The following is a 12023-nucleotide window of genomic DNA, read 5'->3' on the forward strand; positions in this document are numbered from 1 at the left end:
GCAGCAGGCTGGAAGAAGCAGAACAAATTAGTGGCCTAGAAGACAAAATAATGGAAAATAATGATGCTGAACAAAAGAATAATGCAATGCAAGAATAGACTTAGGGAACTCAGTGACTCCATCAAATGTTATAACATTCCTATATTGTAGGAGTCCCAGAAGAAGAAGAGAGAGAAAAGGGGGCAGAAAATTTAATTGAAGAAATGATAGCTGAAAATCAACTCCCATCAAAATCAACAAAAGCTGGCCAACACCAACACATATTATAATTAAATTTGCAAAAGGTATTAGTGAGAAAGAAAAAATCTTAAAAGTGGCAAAACAAAAGAACTCCTTAACTTAAAATGGAAGACCCATAAGGCTAGTTGGAGATTGCTCAGCAGAAACTCGGCAAGCCAGAAGAGAGTGACATGCAATATTCAGGAGAGAACAAAGGCAACAAGACCAAAAAGGATCAGAGAAAATCTTCAGAATGACAAAACAAATAATAAAATGGCAATAAATACATACCTATCAATAATTATTTTGAATGTAAATAGAATAAATGCTCCAATCAAAAGACATAAGGTGTCAGAATGGATTTAAAAAAAAAAACAAGACCCATCTATTATGCTGCCTACAAAAGGACTCATTTTAGACCTAAAGACACCTATAGATTGAAAGTGAGGAGATGGAAAACATTAATCACACAAATGGATGTCAAAAGAAAGCTGGAGTAGCAATAGTTATATTGGACAAACTAGATTTTAAAACAAAGATTGTAACAAGAGACAAAGAAGGGCACTAAATCATAATAAAAGGGACAACCCAACAAGAAGATCTAACAACTGTAAATATTTATGCACCCAATATGTGAGCACCCAAATATGTAAAACAATAACAAACATGAAGGAACTAATTGATAATAATACAATCATAGTAGATGACTTTTAATACCCCACTTAAATCAATGGACAGATCATCTAAACAGAAAATCAGCAAGGAAACAATGGCTTTGAATGACACACTGGATGAGATGGACTTAACAGATGTATTCAGAACATTCCATCCTAAAAAAGCAGAATGGACATTCTTTTCAAGTGCACATGGACAATCTCCAGAATAGATCACATATTAGGTCACAAACCAGGCCTCAACAAATACAGAGTAAGGACTGAAATCATACCATGCACCTTCTCTGACCACAACAAAGTCAACCATAGGAAAAAATTTTGGAAAGACCATAAATACAGGGAGGTTAATTAAATAACTTGCTACTGAACAATGAATGGGACAACCAAGAAATCTAAGACAAAATTTAAAAATACGTGGAAATAAATGAAAATGAAAGCACAATGGTCCAAAACCTTTGGGATGCAGCAAAAGTGGTCATAAGAAGGAAGTATATAGCAATACAGGCCTACCTCAGAAAGCAGGAAAAATCTCAAATAAACAACCTAACCTTACATCTAAAAGAGCTAGAAAAAGAAAAACAAATGAAACCTAAAGCCAGTCGAAGGAAGGAAATAATAAAGATTAGAGCAGAAATAAGTGATATAGAAACAAAACAAAATAGAACAGATCAATGAAACCAGGAAATAGTTCTTTGAAAAAAATCAATAAAATTGATAAACCTGTAGCCAGACTCATCAAAAAGAAAAGAGAAAGGACCCAAATAAATCACAAATGAGAGAGGAGAAATAACAACCAACACCACAGAAATAGAAACAATCATAAGAGAATATTATGAAAAAACTATATCCCAACAAATTGGACAACCTGGAAGGAATGGAAAAATTCCTAGAAACACACAAACTACCAAAACTGAAACAGGAGGGGTGCCTGGGTGGCTCAGTCATTGAGTGTCTGCCTTCAGCTCAGGTCATGAACCCAGGGTCTTGGGATCAGGCTCCCGCTCCGCGGGAAGCCTGCTTCTCCCTCTCCCACTCCCCCTGCTTGTGTTCCCTCTCTCACTGTCTCTCTCTCTCTCTGTCAAATGAATAAATAAAATCTTTAAAAAAATACTGAAACAGGAATAGAAAACTTGAAAAGACCAGTAACCAGCAAAGAAATCGAATCAGTAATCAAAAAACTCCCAACAAACAAAAGTCCAGGACCAGATGGCTTCACAGGCAAATTCTACCACACATTTAAAGAAGAGTTAATACCTATTCTTCTCAAATAGCCCACAAAATAGAAAAGGAAGGAAGACTTCCAAATTCATTCTATGAGGCCAGCATTACCCTGATACCAAAACCGGATAAAGACCCCACTATAAAAGAGAACTACAGGCCAGTATCCCTGATGAACATGGATGCAAAAAGTCTCAATAAAATACTAGCAAACTGAATCCAACAATACATTACAAAAATCATTAACCATGATCAAGTGGGATTTATTCCTGGGTTGCAAGGGTGGTTCAATATTCACAAATCAATCAATGTGATAACCCCACATTAATAAAAGAAAGGATAAGAACCCTATGATCCTTTCAATAGGTGCAGAAAAAGCATTCAATGAAGTACAACATCCTCTCATGATAAAAACCCTCAACAAAATAGGTTTAGAGGGAAATTACTTCAACATAACAAAGACCATTTATGAAAAACCCACAGTTAATATCATCCTAGATGGGGGAAAACTAAGAGCTTTTCCTCTATGGTCAGGAACAAGGCAGAGAGGTCCCCTCTCACCACTTTTATTCTACATAGTAGGAGAATCCTAGTGATAGTAGTCAGACAACAAAAAGAAATAAAAGGCATGCCAATCAGCAAGGAAGAAGCGAAACTTTCACTATTTGCAGATGACATGATACTCAGTATAGAAAACCTGAAAGACTCCACCGAAAAACTGCTAGAACTGATACACGAATTCAGTAAAGTCACAGGATTCAAAATCAACATACAGAAGAAATCTGTTGCATTTCTATACACCAATAATGAAAAAAAAAAGAAATTAAGGAACTAATCCCATTTACAGTTGCACCAAAAACAATAAGATACCTAGGAATAAACCTAACCAAAGAGATGAAAGACCTATATTCTGAAAAGTATAAAACACTGATGAAAGAAATTAAAGAGGACACAAAGAAATGGAAAGATAACTCATGCTCATGGATTTGAAGAACAAATATTTTTACGAAGCGGTCTACGCGGGACGCCTAGGTGGCTCAGTCAGTTAAGCATCTGCCTTCGGCTCAGGTCATGATCCCAGGGTCCTGGGATAGGACGCCAGGCTCCTTGCTCAGTGGGGAGCCTGCTTCTCCCTCTGCCTCTGCCTGCCTCTCCCCCTGCTGTGCTCTTTCTCTGACAAATAAAATCTTAAAAAAAAAAAAAAAAGCAGTCTATGCATTTAATGCCATCCGCATCAAAATATGAATAGTATTTTTCACAGAGCTAAAACAAACAATCCTAAAATTTGTATGGAACCACAAAATACCCAAAATAGCCAAAGCAATCTTCAAAAAGAAAAGAAAAAAGAAAGAAAGAAGAAGGAAAGTAAAGCACAAGGCATCACAATTCCAGACTGCAAGTTATATTACAAACCTGTGGTAATCTACACAGTCTGGTAGTATGGTACTAGCACAAAAAGACACATAGATCAATAGAACAGAATAGAAAACCCAGAAATGAACCCACAACTATATGGTCAATTAATCTTTGACAAAGCTGGAAAGAATATCCAGTGGGAAAAAGTCTTTTCAACAAATGGTGTTGGGAAAACTAGACAACAACATGCAAAAGAGTGAAACTGGACCACTTTCTTATACCATACACAAAAGTAAATTCAAAATGGATAACCTCTTTGACATCAGCTGTAGCAACTTCTTTCTAGATATGTCTCCTGAGGCAAGGGAAACAAAAGCAAAAATAAACTAGTGGAACTACATCAAAATGAAAAGCATCTGCACAGTGAAGGAAACAGTCAACAAAACTAAAAGGCAATCTATGGAATGTGAGAAGATATTTGCAAATGACATATCTGATAAAGGGTTAGTATCCAAAATGTATAAAGAACATATAAAATTTAACACCCCCAAAATGAATAATCTAATTAAAAATGGGCAGAAAACATGAACAGACATTTTTCCAAAGAAGACATACACATTGCCAACAGACACATGAAAAGACACTCAATATCACTGATCATCAGGGAAAGACAAAATTACAATGAGGTATCACCTCACCCCTGTCAGAATAGCTAAAATCAATAAGATAAACAAGTATTGGTGAGGATGTGGAGAAAGGGGAATCCTCTTGCACTGTTGGTGGGAATGCAAACTGGTGCAGCCACTCTGAAAAACAGTATGGAATTTCCTCATAAAGTTAAAAATAGAACTACCCTATGATCCAGCAATTGTACTACTAGGTATTTACTCTAAGAATACAAAAATAGTAATTCAAAGGGATACATGCACCCCAATGTTTATAGCAGCATTGTCTACAATATCCAGATTATGGAAACAACCAAGCGTCCCTCGACTAATGAATGGATAAAGAAATGGTGGTATAGACATATAATAGAATATTATTCAGCCATAAAAAATGAATGACGTCTTGCCATTTGCAATGACATGGATGGAACTAAAGAGTATAATGCTAAGCAAATTAAGTCAGTCAGAGAAAGACAAATACCATATGATTTCACTTATATGTGGATTTAAGAAAAAAAAGGGGAAAAAGAGAGGCAAACCAAGACACAGACTCTTTTTTTTTAAAACATTTTTTTATTTAAATTCAATTAATTAACATATAATGTATTATTGGTTTCAGGGGTACAGGTCTGTGATTCATCAGTCTTATATAATACCCAGTGCTCATATCAACACATACCATCCTCAATGTCCATCATCCAGTTACCCAATGGCTCCACCCCCATCCCCTCCAGCAACCCTTAGTTTGTTTCCTATGATTAAGAGTCTCTTATGGTTTGTCTCCCTCTCTGGTTTTGTCTTGTTTCATTTTTTCCTCTCTTCCCCTATGGTCCTCTGCTTTATTTCTTAAATTCCACATATGTGTGAGATCATATGATAATAGTCTTTCTCTGATTGACTTATTTCACTTAGCATAATACCCTTAGTCCCATCCACATCTTTGCAAATGGCAAGATTTCTTTTTTTTTTTTTTTGATGGTGGCATAATATCCCATTGTAAAAACTTGTACTTCGATGTACCACATGAAATCATCAATATCTAGCCATTTTTAAAAGTTTTTATTTAAATTCCAGTCAGTTAACATACAATGTAATATTAGTTTCAGGGGTACAATATAGTGATTCAACACTTCCATACAGCACTCCCCCGTGCTCTTATAAGACACAGACTCTTAACTATAGAGAAAAAACTATGGTTACCAGAGGGTGGGGAGATGGGTTAAACAGGTGATGGGGATTAAGGAGTGCAATTGTAATGAGCACTGGGTGTTAACTTTTGGAATTTAAATAAAAACTTAAAGACTTAAAAAAAATGGCTAGATATTGATGATTTCATGTGGTGCATCAAAATACAAGGTTTCAAACAGAAAAAAGTCAAGAAAACAAAGTGGATTTATTAGCACCTGCCCTCTCAAATGGCCTCATTTTGTTTTTGTAGTTAGAGGCAGAACATTAAGGAGGTGTCTCCATGAATGACTATGTGACTCACAGAAGGGAGCAGAGTCCAGATTCTCAGCTTCAGGTACAACATGGGCCGCAGAATAGGTGGGAGGAGTATTCTTTCTAATTCTGTATGGAACCAACATCAGGAGAGCGCTCTCAGCACAGATATGGATATTCTCAATTAGAGCTATAGCAGTAGTAGGAGCAACACCAAATGGCTTTGAACAAAGAGTATTTAAAAATGGGAAGCTGAAATAGTAGAGGAAAGCAAGGCAAATACTAAAAGTTCCAAAAAAATACAAAGGGGGACTCCAAAACAGGTGGAGTATCCTCAAAGAGTATGAGAGAGCAGGAAACATTGCATTTGAATGTGGATTATTGCTTTCATTGCCAACATATACTCATCTACATATTGGAATATACTCAAATTCTCTGTCTCAATCACACACACACACACACACACACACACACACACACACATACCCCCACACAAGACAGGAAGGAGATATACCCAAATGTTTTCAGTGTGTTTTGGTGGGGTTTTTTTTCGTGGTGAGAATTACAGGTTTCCATTCTTTTGCTTGCCAGTATTTTCTATATCTTATGTAGTGAATATATGGTACTTTTAATCTTAAACCATATATATCAGCATTTCAAAAGAGATGTACCTACCATTACAGGACTTTTTAAATTCTCTTTTTAAAAATACAAAGGCTTTATCATAAAGACGATTCTAACATCTAAATTTCTGTTCAGATTTGAATGCCACTATATCCTGATTGCATTGAACATAGTTAGGGAATTATACCTGCCTAGTACATTAACAACTTTATTGCTGATATACATTCTCCATGCTAATCTGCAGGAAGCATTATTGCCACCATATTTTATAAGTAACGCTCTTATTTGTGGCAATGTTGAGCTGCAATGTAAGAACCTGGAAAATATTTTAGTTTTTTAATTTTTCTCCTTCTAAGAAAATGCTACCTTTGGTGCCTTATAAATATCTCAGTAACATTTTATTTTAGCATTCGCTACACACAAACATGGGAAAGTTCAAGAAAGCCAATTAGGCAGTCTCTGTGATATTTATAGACTGCTTGCAGCTATAGTGTCATGCTATATCGACACCTTGGTTAGGTAAATAATGAAGGTTTATGCATTCATTCAACAAATATATATAGTGAGCACCTACTATAAGCATGCAACAATGACCTTTATTGAAAAGGCAGATATATATTTAAATGGAATTCTAGCTGTCTATAACAATGAGAAATAACATAGCATGGTTAAGAGCACAGAACTCAAGAGTCCATCTACCTATTTGCCAGTATTGGTTTCATCATTTACAGGTGGTGTGGGAATTTGAGCCTATTACTTAACGTCTATGTCCCTCAGTTTGCTTATCTGTAAAATGAAGGTAATGTTATCTTCATTGGTGGGTTGTTATGAGAAACAAATGAGATAAATCATGTTCTTGCATATAGTAAAAGTTACGTTGTTATAATTTTATTTCCCTAAAAGGCTTAAATTTTTGTTGAATTTCTGTACGGACCTGCCTTACTATCCATAAGAAATATTGGTGAGTGGAGAAATGCATTTAAAGAGTCATGACATTTCAGAGCTGGAATAAAACTTAAATAAAACACAAGGACACGGAGATACAAATATATAATTAGTATAATTAGTAAGTTTCCAAGCATGATTAAATTTCAGTATTATGACTTTCTGATCAGTGTTCTTCCAGCAAATGTCAATATAAGTCCATTCATTCATTCTATATATTTTTATTAAATACAGCCACTGGGTGGCTCAGTTGGTTAAGCGTCTGTCTTTGGCTCAGGTCATGATCTCTGGGTCCTGGGATTGAGTCCCATACCGGCCTCCTTGCTCAGCAGGGAGCCTGCTTCTCCCTCTTCCTGCCACTCTCCCTGCTTGTGCTCTCTAACAAATAAATAAATAAAATCTTTTTTAAAAAAATAAATACAGGGGCACCAGGTGGCTCAGTCATTAAGTGTCTGCCTTTGGCTCAGGTCATGATCCCAAGGTCCTGAGATCGAGCCCCACATCAGGCTCTCTGATCCACAGGAAGCCTGCTTCTCCCTCTCCCATTCCCCCTGCTTGTGTTCCCTATCTCGCCGTGTCTCTCTCTGTCAAATAAAAATCAAATCTTAAAAAAAAATACACACTTCCTGTATGCCAAACACTATGCTAAATGCAGGTGACAGAACAAATCAGATAGTTTACCTACTTTCTAAATATCTACTTTCTGATGGGGTACAACATGTGAATGCTATGGAGTATTAGTATACGTGCTCTAATAAAACACATATTGGTAGTAGTGGAGATAGTGAACGATTCTAAGAATTATAGAAGGCTTTACAAGATAAGACTTGATTATGAATGCTGCACAAGAATTCAGAAAGCAGGTCTGCGTTTCTAAAGCATTAGCTATGAAGAGGAAAGGATTCAGTAAAAGATAAATGTAAGAGATACTTAGTGACCAAATGGTGAAAGACCTTGTATTCCATTATGTACAATTTTGGCTTTTTTCTAGAGTAATAAGAAGGGAATAGATTAAATGGAAAAGAAATGAGTATTCAAACACAGAAGAAAATGGAGTTCGGATTAAAAGGACTAACTCTATATAAGTCAAAATGAATGGACATGGAAATCAGAAACAACCTTCATAAAATTATTTTATTTCAAGGATTTAAAGAGTATTCTAAAGGCATCAAGCAGAATAAAAAATGGTAAGGTTACTAACAAAAGAAAAAAGAATGGGTTATCGTGATCCTACACTTGTGCAATAGTAATGTTACAAAACAAGAGGCAAGGTCTGTAGATGGTTAAGTGTGAAAGGTTGTGATCTACAAATACTCTACTCAAACACATCATCACTAAAGCCTGAAGGCAAAATAAAATGAAAAGTCTTGGATATATAAAATGCAGGAAATAAACTATGTGCAGTCCTGAAAAAAATTTACCCAGGGGCATGTTTCAAGTAATCCAAAAATGTATCACAATAAAGAACACACAAATAAAGAAGTAATAGTAAAATAAAGGAGAAAAGACCAAAGAGGAGCATTAAAGCAACTTAAATACAAAATGAGTGCAAACAATTTCTGTTATTATGGATATAAGATAAATCTTGTCTTAATGAAATAAGGAAAACATAGTATTTGAATATGACCAGATGGTCAAATAAATATATAAAATAAACTCTAAGTCATACCAAAAAACAAACAAACCAGTAGTTTAACAATACTAGAGTGGAGTTGGGGAAGAAGGAGGTATTCATTCTGACAGTGATAGAGATATATAATTTTAACAATTAGTAGAATTAAGAACAGGCTTGTGCTAAAGAATGGCATGACCACCACTGAATAGCTAAACATTTTTTTCAAAGCTGAATTTATTGCTTGTTATAGTAAAGACGAATGTTGATGCCCAGCCACAGTATTTCCAGAGTGGACTCCTGACCATATGTTGGGGTTCTTAGAAGGCATGGAGTTCAGAGACTGGTGGGTTTTCAGAGGTATACAGGGGTTGACATCATCACTGAACACATGGTTACTTGGGTGAGATCGCTTCTGATTGCTTGGCAGTCAGTGGCGTGTATATTGGAGTGAATCTGTTTCTGACTGGCTGACTTTTGGTAGCAAGAGCCTGACTTTGATATTTCAGCTTGTAATACGTCATTGATTGAACAGCTTTAAAACTGATAATTATACTACTTGTACTATGAGTACCAAAAATTCCTTCTTTTCTTAAGTTTGTGGGAAGTTTTTATTCTGAGTATCTACCAAGTTCTTGGAGGGGAAAAAAAAATCAGATTGAAACATATCAAGAAACTATTTAAAACAGAAAACATGAAATAAGATGACAGAACATATATTTGTGTTATTTTCTTTTGTAATGAGATAAATATTCTTTTTTTTTTTTAAGATTTTATTTATTTATTTGACAGAGAGACAGCGAGAGAGAACACAAGCAGGGGGAGTGGGAGAGGGAGAAGCAGGCTTCTCGCGGAGCAGGGAGCCTGATGTGGGGCTCGATCCCAGGACCCTGGGATCATGACCTCAGCGGAAGGCAGATGCTTAATGACTGAACCACCCAGGTGCCCTGAGATAAATATTCTTACTAACAGAAAAATTAGTCTGATAAGGACTAATGGAATTAGTCCAATTCTAATGGAAATGACAGATAATGTTGTTTTGAACTAATCTTGTGATCATTAACATGTATAAATTCTGCACAATTAAAATAAACTGCCAATAAGCAAACAAACTCAGCTAAGATAAAGTAAGATAAAGCTACCAATAACCAAACAAAAACAGGCAGAAAATTAGAGGACACAATCTTTGTGAGAGAAAGAATGCTACATTTAAGCAGCTTTCTTCTTAAAAGCATTTCCTGCTTTTCTACCACAAAATGAGCTTAGAATTCAAACAGAAATAGGCTGAAGAGACAGAGCTTGGTACTACCAGAATAGCTAGAATAGCTAGAAATTGAAGGACATTCCTGGGAAGGAGGAAGCCACAGAGGGGAAAACCCAAACTCTGCACATAACTCCTTCAGATCCTTGGACAGTATTTAAAAGTGTGCATCCAGAGGAAGGATTCAAGAAGCGAAGAAAGCAGTACATAGGAGGCAGAGATTTCAGCGCTTGTTCTAGGAAAACGGTTTCCAAATCCAGTTCCTTCAAGTTTGTATAGCTTATTGAGCACTGTGGGCTTTCCCTTAACACCTTGGTCTGGTTATGCCTTACAAGTTAGACCAAGACTAGGAACTATATACCTTACAAGTAAGAATAAAACAAAAATGTACCCATTATAATTAAACCTAAAACCAAACCCCTACGGGATCAAGATGATCTACCAGTAATTTAACTTCCTGCAAGTATGAAACTCGGTATTCTTTAGAGGTAGGTAAGATACAGAGGCTCTACAGTGTATCATTCACAATGCCAATTATACAATAAAGCATTACTACACATACAAAGTTTAAGAAAAATATGGCAAATGATTTGGAGAAAAAAAGCAGTCAACAGAAGCAGATCAACAGATGTCCCAGATGTAGAATTTAGTAGCTATTGTAAATATGTTTAAAATTTTTTAAGAGAAGCAGACAGAATTAATAAAATGATGAGAAACCACATTAGAAAAGTTCAGCTATTGAAAAGTCAAATGCATGTTATAGAATTTAAAAAATACAGTATTCGAAAAAAACTTATTGGATGGACTTAACTAAACTGTACACATCAGAAAAAAGGGTCATTGAACTTATAGAAAGGTCATTAGAAATTAAACAGAGAAAATTAAGATTGAAAGAAAAAAAACCAGAACCTTGGGGACATGTGGGACAATATCAAGCAATCTAACTTGTAATTAAAGTCACAAAAAGATAGAAAAAAAATGGGGCAGAAAAAATATTTGAAGATACAATGTCTGAACATTTTTCAAATTTACTGAGAAATACGAATTTCAGGAGTTCAGAAAGAAATTCAGAAAATTCCAAGTAGTGGAAATACAAACAAGAGCACATCAAAAGCAAAAATGCCAAAAAGCAAAAATAAAGAGAAAATGTTAAAAGCAACCAGCAGTAAAAGAAACATATTTCTTTTGTTCATAATGGGAGAGGGTACAGATAATAGTTGACTTTTCATCAGAAACAAAAGAGTGCAGAAGACAGTAAAATAACATCCTTAAAGTGCTGACAGAACGGGTAAAAAAAGAAAATCTATCAACATAGAATTCTGTATGCAGCAAAAAATAACTTTCAAGAAGAGGTGAAATTAATATATTATAAGATAAAGCTGGGAAAATTTTCACCAGGATAAAAGAAATGCACTAAAATAAAAGCTAAATAATTTTTCAAGCTGAAAAATTAATGATACCAGATAAATCATATTTATAAGAAGAAACAAATAGCACCAGAAATAGCCACATATACAAATTTAAATGACTAAGTATTTCTTTTCTTATTTTGGAAAAAATATGTATAATAATTTTGGGGGGATTTTGTAACATAGAGAAGTAAAATATATGACAATAATAGCACAAAGGAAAAAGGAGGAACAAATGAAATAACAACCCAATTATATGTGAAGTAGTGCAACCTGAATTCATGGTAGTCTGTGATAAGTTAAGTATAATTTAAACCATATCCCCTAAGACAGGATAGTTAAAAAATTATTTGAAGAAATAAAATGTGATCCTAAAGAAATACTCCATTCATCCAAAACAGGCAAGAAATGACCAAAAAAAAAAAAAAAAAAGCCCAAAGAGGACAAAGAGAAAACTATTCTTCATAACTGCGTTTAATGTAAGTAGACAAAACTCTCTTTTCAAAAACAGTAATTCTCAAACTCAGCAGAAATATCTGAAACCACTTCTAAGCTATCTATGATTTAAATATAGAAACACAAAAAAAGTTGGAAGTAAAA

The sequence above is a fragment of the Leptonychotes weddellii genome, chromosome 1 (assembly GCF_054177405.1).
Source record: "Leptonychotes weddellii isolate Sample4059 chromosome 1, ASM5417740v2, whole genome shotgun sequence".
Taxonomy (NCBI): Eukaryota; Metazoa; Chordata; class Mammalia; order Carnivora; family Phocidae; genus Leptonychotes; species Leptonychotes weddellii.